Here is a 17,124-nt window from a genome sequence, read left to right on the forward strand (position 1 = left end):
AACAGATTGATGTTGCAGTAAATTGCAGAGCAGAAATGACTAGTGCTTTTCAAATTCCTAAATCAAATTGAAGCATCATTAATGCTGATAGCATTAATGCTGAATTGAAACTCAGCAGAATGCAATCATTTGATTTACTTCTACAGAATAGGCAAAAACCAAAACCAGACACACAGAATAACAGAATAACATGTCTTTTTACAGCCATTCAAACTGCAATACTATCCACTCTTACCTGGGAATAAGCCTTGTTGAATATAATGGAACTTACTTCTGAGTAGACACTCATAGGATTGGGCTGTCAGTGTGATAAAGTTTGGTCAATTCCTTCAGGCATTTCCAGTCAGATTTAACTGACTAGCATACTTGCCTTATTTTTAATTTGTCAGGAGTCTACCTTTCAGTGCTCTGTTCCCTTCACACTTCCCATTTGTTTCAACAACGCTAAGTCCTCAGAGGATTTCATCCATGGAATTCCTAGTCTTAGCAACCTGAGAGTACTCTGGTTCTTTTCTAATGGAGGAAGATAGCAATGATGGCATGAGTCCCAGAGAATTCACTGGAAGTACTTGAATTAGAGCCCTGGGACCATGGATTTAATTCTCAGTCCCTATCCATTGAGTTACACCTGTGTTATTCTCTACTGTATGTGTAGCTAATGAAATTCCCATGATCCCACAGTCTATAATGAGGAAAACTGTTTTTATAGGCACGGAGTGCAGTATATGATTTTTCTGTAGAGAAAAGGAAAGAAAACAACTGCAATGATCATGAGGTTCACACATTGTAACAGATATTTATTTTGTTTGGAGAGCATACATCGCATCACTATGTATCTGGATAAAAAAGAAACTCATTTAATTATGTATAGGGCCTTGACTCCCCAAAGAAATGGGTTATGTAAAAACTGCTGTTTGTTTATGTGTTCAATGCATTCGGTTGCAAAAGAACAGCTCCCCACCAAGCTATCATTACCTATGTCTATGCATTTTTATTTGAATTTCATTTGGCTTCTATTGGAAGCTGGTTCCTTTGATACCAAAAATCTATACTCCTTCTATCAGACGATTTTTGTTGTTGATGTTGCAGTCAAAATGTAACATTACACAGAAACCGCCTGATTTCCCTAGGAATTTTTCATGTGGGATCAAGTCTGCGCTTGCTTCCATCGCAAACAAGGTGAAGGCTGGGGAGAAAAAGGAAATTCCGGAAGTACATTATTTCTGCAAGAATATGCCTTATCTTTTCTTTTTCTTAAGCATAATGATGAGAATGAAGAATGAGGATGGAGACCAAAGGGGACAGATACTGTGTCCGCTATAAGTATAAAAATTACATAGGAGACAACTGTATTAAAATAATCTGCCATGATGCTTGACTCCAAAGGATCAAGTTTTCTTCTTGAACTGCACTGAATATTCCTAAAGTTAATGTAAACTAATTGAATCCACTGAAGTATGCAGACAAAGGCATGAATAATTCAAAGGGTGAAGGCTGGGGGATCAGAGGAGAAAAGTAATGTTGGGGAACAATTAACCCATGTCCTGTTATTTATGTTCATGAAGAGGGTATAAAAATGCACTGAAATACATATCTCACTTTCCATACTGAACTTTGAACACCTAAGTCATTCCTAATCTATTGCAAGGTTATGATGGCCTATCATCATTAGTGTGGGCCAGATTTTCATGACACTGAACCATCAATGCAAAACCTGCCATTTACCTATGGAGATAACCACTACCTTACATTGTTCTGCCAACACTTTTTTACACTTGCCTGTTGTCCTAATCTACTGCTGCTTCTGCACCATGTTTTACTCAGGGGGTGTGTGCTCTCTTTTTAGTCCAGTGAATTGAAGCACAGGTTAATTTAAAGACTCTTTAAAAAAAATTGCTTGTGGTGTTCTGATATGTATAAACACTTGGCCTGAAAAACGACCATAGAAATAAAATACTTTTTAAAAAAACCCATCACCGTGCAAAAACGTATATTAAAAGACTCTTTTTCTAAGCTCATAACTGAGCTCTAATGTGTATTCTTAAAAACCCAGCTCACTCATTCTAACACAATAAACACCTTTTAAAATTATAGTTCCTTATATTTAGTAGTGGGGTAACTGTCCCTGTTCATCCCAGCGCAGCATCTTCTCTAGTAACTTATTTGCTAGTGGCTCTCTTGTGCCTTTTTAAGATTGCGAATCTTTTGAAACAGGGAATCATCTTTTTATTTATTTTTCTGGGTAAACTGTTTTGTTGTCCAAAGATTCTGTAGGTACAAAAAGTCAGGACCACAGATAACTCCAAGGAGAGTCAGACAGGGCCTGAGAGAGAACTCAGAGCAGACTCTTTGTTACCTCAGAGGTCTGAAGTTGATTGAGGATTTATATAGTTGGTGAAAAGCTTAAGGCAGCTGGTTCCTCCCCTTCTCTTGGGAACCTGTGGTGGCGGAAAGGGTCCCTGCCTGATTTCTCAAAGGCAGACTTCTATAACACTACTGAAACTGTGGTTCCTTTGTGGGTATCTCCTAGGGGTCCGCTGAATCTGATGAGAGGGGTTGTGTGTGCCCTCTGGCTGTGGAGGGTGTGCTGTGTCCAGTTCTTCCCAGGAGTTTCTGGAGACAGAACATCCTCGATCTGCATCCTGGGAGTACTTGTTTCTGTCTTCTCCTCAGGCTCATCCACCTTATTCCCTGATTGTGGGAGTCTATTTCTGGGCTCATAACTCTAGTTTCCCTCTCTGTCCTTCTAGGACTCACTTTGTTCACCATTTAAAAAACTCGCCAACTTATAGGTAACTGGAAACTGTAGCAAGTGAGTTATAAAGATTGGATATGATGGGCTCCTATGATTCAAATTCAAGCTCTTTAGTGGAGGAGGGCAGAGTACATCCACTCCCCACTGAGAAATGACGTCTGTGCTGGTTGACAGGAAGACAAATGAGGCAGTGGCCTAGTTGAGAAGTGAACTTAGGCAGAAGAACCAGTCTGGCTGTACATATGCAAGTTGTTATGTTTCTCCAGCATCCAACCACAGCTAAGAGAGTGCCATGCTACAGAACTCTAGCCCAATATATTTCTCTCTTCAGGACCTGGGCCTATAGCCTGCTTATGAACAAAGGCCTCTTCCTAAGCTTGGAAATGGCTTGAATGCTGCCTATGAGTGTTAGAGACCAAGGAGAAAGATCTTCAGGTGTTATCAAAGAGATCCAGAGAAAGTCTGGACAAAGAAGAGGAGGCACACTGTGGTAACATATGTGACAATGACAACCACCAGGAGGGAGAGAAAACCTCTTTCCCTCTTTCTGAGGCCTTGAGTAACTGGAATGGGCAGTGAAGGAGAACCTTAAGAGACCCATAACAGGACTATATCAGACCCTGAAACTTATTTTAGCACAGTTTGCATTGCATTGGCTCCTACCTTGTTTCTGGGTTCAATTCAAAATGCCAGCTATGACCATTAAAGCCCCAAAGTGTTAAAGTCCCAAAAGAAATTAAAGCCCCCAAAGAAAACCTTTGTTCCTGGCAGCAGCGTGATCCTGGGGATTGCGTTGCAGCCTTCACCCCTCCCCACCCAACTTAAGGGGGCAGAGACAGAGCTTCCCAGGCTGGTGGGTCATGACCCACCAGTTTGAGAACTCCTGTCCTAAATGTTATCCCCCATATGTGCCTTTCCATATGTGTGCAGCAGTCATCATTTGAGGTCTTGCTGCAGGTGCCCCCTCCCTTTTGAGTATGCATCCACTAGAAGCAGCGTCTTCTCAGCCGTAGCACCAGTCTTATGGAATGTCCTCCCTATAGATGCCCAGTTGGCCCGACCTTACACTTTTTCAGGCAATTTGTTGGATTGTGGGTTTATGAGTTCGAAGTGTCATTTCTGTGATGTGTTGTGCATTGACTGTTTTGCCAATATTTTGTAGCTTTATAGTTTTGTACTCTGTATATATTGTATTTGTGGTGCTATGTGCCAAACATGGGACCCATAAATATTTGGTGGTGACATAACATCACTGCCAACTACTTCTGAGAAGCCCATTTCAGGCCAAACAGTCCCAGGGGAGGACAAGCAAGCCCACATTCCTCATGCTGCACTGCCCTGCCAGGCTTCCTGATGCTGTCTGCAGCAGTGGGAGATCTGCCTGCCATCACAGTGTGGGGGCCCTCAAATAGCAGGGCCAAATGTCACCACATGCCACATTGCCCTGAGGCCAGCCCTGCTTGTAGCAAAGCTAAACCATCCTGCATATAGTACTACTGCTGGAATCTTGCATTTTAAATTGTTGAATCTGCTTTCATTGTAAAGTACTGTTAGTACTCTTTGGTAACTGCCTTGGGGACCCAATACTATCCAACTTTCCAGCACCAGTGGAACCATAATACAGCCCTGAGGCAAGGGAACAAATGTTCCCATACCTTGGGGAGGCCTCTGTGACTGCCTCCCCATCATAGCATGCTGTGTACACCCCATTGGCACAGCTGCACGGGCACTGGAAAATTGGATAGGATTGGGCCCTGAGACTGTTCAGAAACAGGCAGGATAGAAATAAAAAATAAATAAAACTGTATCAGTTCAAACTCTCCCACACTTACATTTTTTTAAACTATGTTGCTTTCAGCTGTGTTGCTGAAGTTCAAATGCATACAGAGGAATCCGACACAGAGTTTTTACAACAGATCTGGAAGGTAAACAATGGAGTTTTAATTTTATGATACATAAAGTGCTGAATATCACAGGTCGCTATATAAGGAAATTGTTTCCTTGCTAAAGGAATCTGTAACCTTTAAAAACACTTGTAGTAGCTGGCCTGTTTCTTTCCTTCTTTTTTTAACGCTACAACCAATTAAATTCATTTCCAAAGTGGGCATATCCAGCTAGAAATACAGCAGTCCATTAGATGGCATGATTGTAACAACAGAAGTTGAAGGAAACAAACAAGGAAAAGATCTTTTTGTCATGTATTCTGGTTTAAACTCCGTCATTATGAAGTCTGAAAGAGAGAAAATCTCAATGGCTTATTTTGCTATATACTGGATCAATATTTTTAAAATAGTCATTCAGGTCATTTCTTGAACATAATATCTTTGTCCAAGTTTTAATTAGATACATCATAGCTATAAAGAGAACATACAGCACTGCCTTTCACATCTCTAGTTTGATTTTGTTTTTATAAATGTGTAAAGAAAGAAACGTGTCTTTCATGGAAAGTTGTGGCAACCCACCCTTCTGCACTGACAGCCCCCATATTTTTAAGCCAGCCGTAAGTCACACTAGATTTCAAATGAGCCTTATGCTTTAAACATATGTCAGATTAAAGCTGTTGAAATCTGAACATCTCAAAGCCTTAGGATATTTGACATTGGCATTGAAACCGAAATGCTATGTATTCCCTTCCCGAGTGTAAAACAGAAGGGGAAGGAGGTAGGGAGAGGGTAACCCCACACACTTCTTAAACACTTGCCACAAATACCTCTATCTTGTGAATCATATGGCATGGTCTGAATTAAGTAAAAATGAAAATTAACAATTAGGATTAGAGAAAAAGCACTAGATTTCCTCAGGGCTCACATTAAAAAGATATGGTTTTTATAGACCAAAAAAAGGTCAGTTACTACTATTAAACTTGTATATTGTTTTATTCTAAGCCCTTTCAGTGGCCTCTCTAAGGGACTGTTTAGTTTGTATTACACTCTAATAAATTCCAGGTGCAGAGGACAAACTGAATAATATAAACCTGATGGACCAGACCAGTTAAAAATAATGTGGTACATTCCTGGTTCTCTGTATTTAATTTATTGTTAATCATTGTTATTACTAACATTTATTGGGTAGTTTTTCTAGATTTATTAGGCACTGCATTTAACAGTGTTATCGCTTGTAACTGACTATCAGTAGAATAGAAAACATATTTTCTTAAAGAGTCTCACCCTAATTAGTAAGTTTCTTCTTTATTGAAACAAAACAGAACTTGGGAGGCTTTTAAAAAATAGGTTCAGTAAAAAAGTGTTCTGCAAAGAAATCCTCTTCCAGACCACCTGTTGGAACAGATAAAGCATAAAAATCGCTTTGTGCAACTTGGTGTTGAATTTAGTGAAATGCTCAGATGAAAAAAAAGAAGGTAAAAATAAAAGAAATTCAATCTTAAAGGCAGACTGAAAAGTTTCTAAGGAATTCAAGTAGTTTAACCACCTGAACCCTGCTGAAATGTATGGGAACATTCACTTAACTTGTTAATACTGAGGATGGTCAGAGAAGAATGAAAATGAAACAGTGCATTGTATTACTGAGTGGTGACATGCATTCCTGTACAGTTAATTTATTTCAGTCAATGGTTAGATGTGATATGTTGGGAAACACAAAAATTCCATCTTTTGTACTGTCATTTATGTACTTAATCATAGCAGTTTCTAATAAGGCCACAGTGTTTATGATTTCTGACAATTGTATATCTGAAGGTTTTTTAGACCACACTGAAACTTAAGAGGAAAGATCGTAGAAATTTGGAAACTCAAACGTTTCTTTAGGAGCTGAGAAACACACCGGAACTATCTCATCATAGGCAATATTTCACCATTGGAAATTTTACCAGGCATCTAATTTTTTAAGATGAAACATGCCCAGAGAGCTTGTAAAACTATATCAAATATGGGGGGGGGGGGCTGTATCCGCAGGATTCACTTATCTGCAGATCAAGTCCATGAGTCGTCCCCCCCACACCCCCTGAGGTGAGGGGAGCTCTAATTCCCTTGCATCCAGAGGGTCCTCTGAGCCCAACAGAGCTCATGGACAGATGCCCGCAGCCTCTGCTGGACTCAGACTGAGCCATAGAATGAAAAAGCCACTTCTGGTTTTTTCATAAAACTGGAAGTGACATTTTTAATGCCTCATAAGGCATTAGGAGGCCAGAGAAACCCCTGAGGGCATTCTGAGTGTGGCGGTCTGAGCCCAGCACAGGCTGTGAGTGTCCGTTTGTGGCTTCTGCTGGGCTGAGAGGACCCTTAGAGGGTGGTGGCCTCTGCTGGGCTGAGTGGGTCCAGAGGGTGTGGGCAGTTAGCTGGTATCCACATGGTTTCAGTCAACCACAGGGCGTTTTGGAATGGAACTCCTGAGGATACCGGGGCATGCCTGTAGTATTAGTATTTCTTAGTGTTAAAAGCAAGGGTAAGTGGATAGTCTTGGCCTAATGTCTGAAAGACCTTAATGACTCCAGACAAATCTGTCAGAGAAAGCAGTTCCACAGCTGGGCCCAATTTTGAGCTTCATAGGTCACAACAAGCTTCTTGAATTGGACCTGAAAACTACCCAGTAGCCTCCTTGATGATACTGATAAGATTGTATGTGTTCCTGAATCCTTCTTACTTCCAAGAAACGGGGGGGGGGGGAAGCATTGAGCAAACTCTTCAAGGGTGACTCCACAGAAAACACATTATAGTAGGCAGTCCCTGAGGCTACATGGTTGCTGTATTTCTACTGTCTACAAAAGGACATGCATTAGTTGTAAATGATAAAAAGGCAAACAGAAATCTTGTTTCCACCTAGAATTCCAGGCAAAAATCAAAGCAATTGTTTGTAGGCAAAATGTGGATTTGACTCACTGGATATGGTAAAAGTCTATCAAATAATCAACGGATATCTCCATTCAGACCACAGGATCAGCCAAATCTCTTCCATCCAAAATATATTGAGATATTAATTGACAAAAGATATAAGGGTTACGTAATACCACACAGTAACACAGGAGAGGGGGGGGGCGGGAAATAAGACCAGAATATAACTTTAACTCTGCCATGACATGAGGTAGTGAACAGAAATAAGAGCTGTATGGAATTAGGAGTGAACACCTGGCTAATGACTCTTAGAAACATGCAAATAAAGTTTGGCATACTTACCTGAGCAAAAAATCCATGCAATAAATATTTTGTGGGGGATTAACTAAAAATACATAACATACTTTTAAAACATAATCTTCCATATCCATTTCTGAACCTTACATATGGTATCAAATGAATGAATGCCTCATGGGAATAGCTGAATAAACTCTGTTTCCTTTCCAACATTTTTGGTCATAGAGGACAGGAATATTCCTTAGTTCTGAAAATTAATATTGTTTTAAACTTAAACCTGAGTACTGCACTGAACCAATGGGTGGAGGGAAGGATATAACTAATGATCACTACAGCACATCTCTGAAGAAGAAATGCTCTTCTCTACAGAAAGTGTAGCTTCACATATCCTTCAATTTTCCACTCACTGAAGAACCTACAAACAAAATTCCTATAATGCTCCACTATGAATAGTATTGATCACCCCAGTAAACCCTTGTAAATAAAATGATCTTTTATTCCCTTTGTACGCATTTCCATACAATATTTTTTAGCCTTAAGACCTCGCTCTCTCTGTAAAAGAAAACAAGTCTAGTGGGATCTAAGTCCAGATTAGTGGATGGATGTGGAGCTCACACACTCACAAAACATACAGCATGCTTCCAACATTTTTATTACCTGACTGGAGAAATAACTAGTGTGAGAATCTCTGTAGCAATTTCTAAAACAGTCCTGTTCTCTTCAGTGTTGGCAGAGTACTGTTTCTAATCTCTTACAGGAATTTTTCACAGTGTGTGTCAATTCTCTGTAGTTTCTGCTTTGCAACAACACAGAGGGAAGGAACTCTTTATAGTAAGGAGTCTGAGTCCAAGTTCCTGCAACAAGTCATTTTTTGCCTTCCCAGATCCTAAATAGGGAAATCACTAAAACCAGGAAATACAAACCTTTGGAACTCATAATGTTCATCTTATATATGATGGGGACAAATGGGGACACTGGCAGTACAACCCTCCAAATTCTCTTGGATTTGGAGAGAGACCCCCCCAAAACCTTGGATTTTAATCTGGAGAACAATGAAACTCTTTCATCTCTCCCATTTTGCCAGCCCTACATAATTCTCCTTTCCACTCATGCATGATCCTTTCAAAGTTTGTCTTGACAGTACTTCTATCCCACATAGTTTCCTGGCTGCTACTGCTCTGGAGCATTGAATGAAAAGGAGGAGGACAGAAGATCTCTCATTCCCTGGGTGCCTGATAGCATGCCAGTTGCAAGGAGACCAGGGAAATGAGGTTTCCACCATAACTACTGGCATCCAAAGGAGCTCCTAAGCAAAGTACATTTCCCTGGCCTACTTGCAACAGGTTGTCAACCTTCAGTCTCAAAAGACTATGGTATAAGCCTACAGCAGCCGGTATTCCCAGGCAGTCTCCCATCCAAGTACTAACCAGGCCTGACCCTGCTTAGCTTCCAAGATCAGACGAGATCAGGCATGTGCAGGGTAACAGTTGCTGCCAACTGGCATGTTACATTGTAATATGTCAGACAGAGCCATGAGTGAGGTCTCCCACTACCACTAGGTCCAGGAGTGGGGAAAGCAGAGAGGTAGTTAGATGAGTAGGGAGTCTGGAGAGTCATGTGTAGGATCAGAAAGGAGTCTTGTGAGGCATGAGAGAGGAAAGGACCTTCATAATAGGAAGATGATTGTATTATGTTACCCCCATGTCAGATCCCAGCAGCCCCCACAGGTCTACTCAGATCTGCTCCAGTTCAATTGGGACGAGGGTCAAGATGCAGTGAAGGCCTCCTCTAACCTCCCCCCCCCCGCTCTCCCCAGCCCATAAACCTCCCCTCCACTGTTCTGCTGTGCCCCTGTCTCCCCACCGCACTGTGGTTTACTAACCCTGGTTGGTGGGCACAGTGCCAGCACCAGCAAAGGAAGACTCTCCACTAATGGTACTGGCCTCTGCTAGGCCACAACGTATTTTACAGCGACCGCACATGTGCCTGTCCTGCCAGTGCAGGTTAGGCTGTTTTTTTTTTTTAACTGTCATAAAAATGCAACAGATCTCCAGTAGAATCTACACATCAGTGATGTCACTAGGAGAGTGTGGGTGGTGATGCGTGCAGTGGGGGACACACACCACTACTGACCAAAATTTTTATTGGTATTTTTGAATAATACTATTATGTTATATATCATTTGATGTGTATTTTCATGCAGAATGCAATGAAACAAGTTATGTTTAAATATCTTTATGTTATCAAAAGTTCTAGCCAAAAAACCAGCAGGGGCTGGTCAATGGTGTAACACCACACCCACCACCCAGGGCCTTGTCCTGCCCACTGCATGGGAGGAGGCCCATCATGGGGGCGATGCACTGGCCTCCCGCACCAGGTGACACAGACCCTAGTGACGCCACTGCTATGCACAAAGAAGCTAGTTTTCTGTCCATGCCTTCATTCATTTAACTCAGATTAATATTCCAAATGAAACCATACTTACCAGCATCTAATGAAAAGATTCTATAGCTCAGTGCAAAACGATGTTGGCATACAGTTAAAAGAGATGCTTGGGGGACATGATGTCAACACCTTCCCCCAGTTTTCCAGTATTCCTGCCACTGCTGTCTTAGGGGCCTATTGTGAGCACAAGTGGAAAGACACACACACCCCGCTCAAGGATGTCTGCTACCAGGTAGCTCTAGCTGGGAGTAAGCTTTTCTTCACATAGGCCTCATAGAATTAATGCATCTTTTGGTGGTCTGCTAAAAGAGAGATTGGGATGTCATGATTTTAAATGCTCCCCCTCCCCCCTCCCCACTGCTCTCTGGTGTTCTTGCTGCTGCTGCTATCCTTAGGGTCTGTAGCTAACCCAACTGGAGAGCACCCTGCCAAAGATGTTTCCTGTCCTGCAACACCAGATGTAAATGCTGGTCCTGGGATCGTCCTAACACTGACGAAAATGAGAAGTTGTGAAACTGCGTTCAAACACAACTACATTGGGAAACTGTAGTAAAGGGAGGGGCACTTCTAAAATACCTGCTGAAGTTCAGAGCCTTGTTGGCTCTGTGAAGTATACCAAGATCCTGCACATGCTAGTTGCACATTGACCTCAATAGAGGGGTCAGACCCTCATGTACAAAGGGATTCGTCCATAAAGCTATCTGCTCTATTTGCAACATATGGTCGAAAATGATGATTTAGTAAATCATCATACTTGCAAGGCTGTATTAAACAGTGCAGGGTAGAATTTTATGTGTCGATGATCTTTGTTACAAACTGCGCTGGCAGTTCTAAAGTCAGCCAACTTTTTTAAAAAAGTAACCTGTGCTAAATGTATTTGATTAAATATAAAGAGTGATTTTACACAGAACATTCCACACAGCAATGAAAAAGAAGACTGGTTTGGCTCTGCTCCTAATAATGAGACTTAGCACATATTACAGCTGAATGTATTGTGGTATTCCTATTGGATCAGTTCCTGGCAAATTCAAATGGACTGAAATTGCCTGGAGTAGGGTTGAGCTAATAGGCCAAAGAATCACGTGTAATGTCTCTCTGATTCAAAAAGTCAATGAAAATTTTAAGAGAGATTGCATCACTACAAATTTATGGTGTTTCAGAAACCACTCCACTAACCCTCTTGTACTAAGCCATACGTGTTTATGCCATTTGTAGTCAATGAGATTGCTCATGTGGGAATAGTCTCTGATTTTCATTTGAATCAATTTCCCTGTTGGATTTCCTTCAGCAAAAGTTGTTGTTCAATCTTGTGTTGGAGGAAACAAAAGAAAAGGGTACTTTAGGTTGCTTTTTAATATATCTTGTTTATTTTGATTGTTAAGGAGATTTTATTGAATCGTTATGCCACAACAGGGAACTGAAAAACACAATTTATGATGATTCATAAAAGGAATCATCAGTTAGCTTGGATCTGCAGTAAAATTACTTTGGGATTGATGAACTGGTGCCATGATAGAAAACCAAAAGAACAACAAACCATTCTTTGATGCCCCTTCCAGGACATTCATAAGAACATAAGAACATAAGAACAGCCCCACTGGATCAGGCCATAGGCCCATCTAGTCCAGCTTCCTGTATCTCACAGCGGCCCACCAAATGCCCCAGGGAGCACACCAGATAACAAGAGACCTCATCCTGGTGCTCTCCCCTACATCTGGCATTCTGACTTAACCCATTCCTAAAATCAGGAGGTTGCGCATACACATCATGGCTTGTACCCCATAATGGATTTTTCCTCCAGAAACTCGTCCAATCCCCTTTTAAAGGTGTCTAGGCTAGACGCCAGCACCACATCCTGTGGCAAGGAGTTCCACAGACCGACCACGCGCTGAGTAAAGAAATATTTTCTTTTGTCTGTCCTAACCCGCCCAACACTCAATTTTAGTGGATGTCCCCTAGTTCTGGTATTATGTGAGAGTGTAAAGAGCATCTCCCTATCCACTCTGTCCATCCCCTGCATAATTTTGTATGTCTCAATCATGTCCCCCCTCAAGCGTCTCTTTTCTAGGCTGAAGAGGCCCAAACGCCGTAGCCTTTCCTCATAAGGAAGGTGCCCCAGCCCCGTAATCATCTTAGTCGCTCTCTTTTGCACCTTTTCCATTTCCACTATGTCTTTCTTGAGATGCGGCGACCAGAACTGGACACAATACTCCAGTTCTGGCTTCCTTCCTTAATTCACTTTCTGGCTTCCTTCCTCCAAGCTTAGCATCTTTTTCTCATTATTGCCAAGGTTCCATGGAAATCCTTACATCACCATCACTGAATGTGCAGCTAATTCAACTGTTGTGGCAGCATGTGGTCAACCAGGGGCAACTAGGTCAGATTAAGGCCAGTTCCAATGCAACAATTTGTGGCATAGTGGAGGGCTCCATTGATGAAAAACAAACAAACAAAATTCCTCAGAATACAACATGTTCCAATATGACTTCATAAAATAGATCTGTGTAGGAATTGAGCCTTAGATTATGAGCATTATGTGAGAAACCTGGGTTTCATTGGGATGAAATTGGATTTCATAAATTACACTCTGTGTGTCCTTAACAACACTGCAGAGTCTCTGTTCTCGGGCAGCCAATCCTATCCAATGCTAGCGCAGCAGGGCGGCTGAGTCCATGCTGTATCCAGTATTGGATATGAGCAGGTGGGTGGTCTCCTTAAGGTAAGGGAACAGATGTTCCCTTGCTCTGTGTAGCATCCTAGCCTGCTCAGTGGGGCTACTTGGATCTGCACCAGCTGGCACAGAACTGAGTAGCCCCGTGTAGGGCTTTCAGGCCCGGGATGGGGGTTAGGATACAGCAGAGGATCTGCCCATCCCCCTGTTCCATCCCCTTCACCTACCGTCCCCTGCCACTACATTGGATTTACCTACTTCCTCTCCGCTTTCAACTTATATGACAGCCTCCAGCATGAGTAGGAAAGCTCTGGCCTTCCAGCTGACACGCCTGGACCTTGCATTGTTGCAAAGCATTTTACAGCACCTTTGCAACATTGTGCACCAGCAGAACACATGTTCCACTGCAGCATTTAGATAGTCTTCAACTGGCTAGACAAATAGGTTAAACTCTTATCTATTAAGCGTTTATATATATATACCACTTTTCCATCTTGAAAAAGGCCACCAAAGCACAAAATAAAAGCACAAAGTAAAAAAAAAAAAATTTTTTAAAGGGTAAGGGGAAACAAACGAAATCATAGCTGATATCAGTTATTTTTCCCCAAAATTTTCTTTTATTTTCTATTATGTCCTCATATTTAACCATGGACAGACAGTACATACATTGATGCTAGGCAGCACCACTCAAGCCAAACCTACCCTGCTCACCCATATCAACAGATGCCAATACTGCATTATGGAATTTCTTGCTAGAAATTCCATAATGAACTCACATACCACAATTGGACACCATGAACTTTGGACACTGCTTATCCTGAATCTCAGGTCTATATATCTTGGAGCTTTGGACCTCGTACACCTGCATTTTGGTTGTCCCGACTGAATGCAATCTTTCAATACATCTGCTTGATAATCCTTTTTTGCATTTGCATTTGGCTCTCCCTATTGTAGCATTTTTAGAGGCACATCTGCATTTTGACTCAACACTTTGGACAACATTCTATGCATTATGGTTTGCCTCAGGTAGACATGTCCCTTTTAACTAGATGCCAGGAAGGGCTGTATCAATATCCACCTGGACCAGTGACCAGTGGTAAACCTATGACTTGTGTGTCAAAGGTGACATATCATGACGCCAGCATTCACTAACATCTGACAACAACTGAGTTTGTTTTACTCGTATTTCATTTTTATAACTATTTGACATTTCTTTCTATAATACATATCGCCACACGTAATTGGACTGTATTATTTATTTAAACAAATGAATATGTAAAGAACTATTTCTCGTTTGTTTGCAGGGTGGGTGGAAGAGTTCTGTCCAGTGGCATAGCTAATGATCGCGTAGCCCGGTGCCAAGCTCAAAATGTTGCCCCGGAAGTGATGTTACAACCAGAAGTGACATCACACCCAGACTTTTTTTAAAAGTGAAAATTGGGAGGAACCCACCTCCTCCCCCCAGTTGCTCACCACTCACTTGGTCTGCTGCCTCCCCCCAGTCAGTGGCATAGCTAAGGCATCTATCTGCTACTTGGGTTCAAAGAAGATTTTGTAGGCCCTCCCCCCACATGATAAAATCAAATATAATTAAGGAAATAAATGAAAAGTTATTGGTTCCATGCTGTATCATAATAACATCTCATTGGCACTCAGAACAACCAGTCTCATAGGTCAGTTTGGAGTTAAGCAAAACCACTTTTTGTTCCACAGTTGTGTTTTTATTTTCTGGTTAATTGGCCATAACTTCTGATAGAATACAGATATTCCAGTGCAGTTTGTTTCATTGCACTCTGCATTAAATTACCTTTCCAATGATATATAACATGATAGTATTATTCATACAGGAAGGCAGGAGGTCTGGTCTGGGCAGGAGGTCTAGTCGAGAGGGTAGAGCCTCCATTTGCCTGAAGATAACATCCTCAGGTCGCCAGTTCGAGGCCACCGGCACCATGAATGGTGAAACCTTGAAGCAGCTGACAAGCCGAGCCAAGTTATTCCACCTGCTCTTTGGTGTGAGCGAAGAAGCGTCTTGGCTGCCCTCCATGTGAGAGATGAAGGAGCTGCTTGTTAGCTTGCGTGGGAGGAAACCAGAGGCCAGAATGTGATACCAGATCAAAAAGATCCATCTGAAATGTTGTGGTTCTTGAAAGATAGAACCTTTCTTCAATTGTAAAAATCCCTACTGGAATTTAGAACAGCCTGCCCATGTAAACCACCTTGAATAAAGTCTGAGGAGAAATCTGATGACCAAGAAAGGCGGTATATAAATACATGTATTATTATTATTATTATTATTATTATTCATACAAACCAAGATTTTCACAATTTTGGTCACTAGTGTCAAGTTCAGCTTGTTGCCCCCCCCCCCAAAACTCGATGCCTGGTGCAACTGCTACCTCCTGCACCTCCTTAGCTACGCCACTGGTTCTGTCATGCCAGCAGAGTCAGGTTTTTTCCTAATTTTTGGACACACCAAGCCCAAAATGTTCACCATCACTGACCTAGACTCTATTAATCCATCAGTTAAAACATTTATTTACTTTTACTTGCAAATGTATATATCATCTTTCCCCAGCTAACAAAGCCTTGCACCCTGGCCAAGACACCCTTATATCAGAGTTATAGTATATACTTCATTTTAGTCACATTCTCTGGAAACTGCGGTAATGGCTGTTCCCCCATGTCTTGAGAGAAATATTTATTAATAATTTCTGCTTGCCAGCTTCCTTGGTTACACAGCAGCCAGCAGATCATTGCAGCAGGAGCAATACAGTATCATTACCTATCCAAGGAGCTTATGCCAGGCAAATGCTTGGCAGAAAAAGGGTGATCTCTATAACCTTTCAGGAGATGGTGATAGAAGACATCAAGTAAACTTCACAAGGGAAGTTCTACAGTCTAGGTACAGCTACAGAAAAAAGCTCTGCACCAACCAGACTCAACGCAGTACAGGAAAGCAGAACAAAATCTGTCCAGATGACTTCAAACAATCTTTAAGACCTCTGGGTTTGAAAGGAAGATAGTTCTAAACAGCAAAGACTGTAACAATACCATTGCCAATACACAGAAGAATACTTTTCTCTTAGCAACCTATATTTCTTCTTATTGGGGAAGCCTATGGATGGGTAATTGGTAAGTGAAGGAGAGTTGTGATTGTCTTCTTACTTCTGGTTCCAAGCGCAGAGTCCAGTCCCAGTCCTGTGAAATGCAGGTCTTGGTACCTGTGTCTTAAGAATCCTGTGAGGGAGGAAAGACTGGATTTGGCCATGGAACCTCTGGGGTAAGTTGTGGGGAGACATTGGATGCTAAAATGAGGGAAGGCAGAATGCAAATGACCTGGAAGTGTTCCTAAAGAATGATCTGTTGCTCTACAACAGGGGTGTCCAAAGTTTTTGTCAAGAGGGCCACATCATCTCTCTGACACTGTGTCAGGGGCTGGGGGGGGGGGGAAAGAATTAATTTACATTTGAAATTTGAATAAATTTACATAAGTTTACATAAATGAATATATTGAAGATGAACTTATATGAATGAATGAAGGTCTTGCAATAGCTCAAGGCCTATAAAAGGCCTTGCACAAAGCAAGGCCGGCCTTTCCTTTGCTGCCACTAGTGCATCACAGATGTGAAACAGCAAGCAGTGGAGGAAGCCCTCATCCCACAGCTCATGTGAGAGGTCAAACAGTCACCCTCATGCTGAAGCAGTTGCGTCGGGCCAGTGAGGGCTCGAGCAAGTCTCTGGAGGGCCAGAGGCTCATTGAAGACTGGAGGCTCCCTGAGGGCCGCATTGGGAGTCCTTAAGGGCCGCAAGTGGTCCCAGGGCCGGGGTTTGGGCACCCCTGCTCTAGAATCCCTGTCCATGTCACCTGTCCATCACCCCCAAAGTAATTTCACTCTAAATCCATTTCATAACCTAGCAAAAAGATTACAGTGAGAACAACACTAGAAACTACATTTGACCCGGAGAACAGAAGAAGATAAGTATCACAGAAAGGTTATAGACAAACAGGATGGGAAGTGAAAGTGAGTGGCAGATGCCACTGATTTTATTCTATCTCCTTAACTTGCTGTTTGAAAAAATCTTCTCATATGTGACCTGAAAAGAGAAAGCTGTAAAATGAAAACAGGCATCAACAAAGGACTCTCGGTAAGATTTCAAAAAAATGT

This window comes from Tiliqua scincoides, chromosome 3 (assembly GCF_035046505.1).
Source record: "Tiliqua scincoides isolate rTilSci1 chromosome 3, rTilSci1.hap2, whole genome shotgun sequence".
In the NCBI taxonomy this organism is placed as follows: Eukaryota; Metazoa; Chordata; class Lepidosauria; order Squamata; family Scincidae; genus Tiliqua; species Tiliqua scincoides.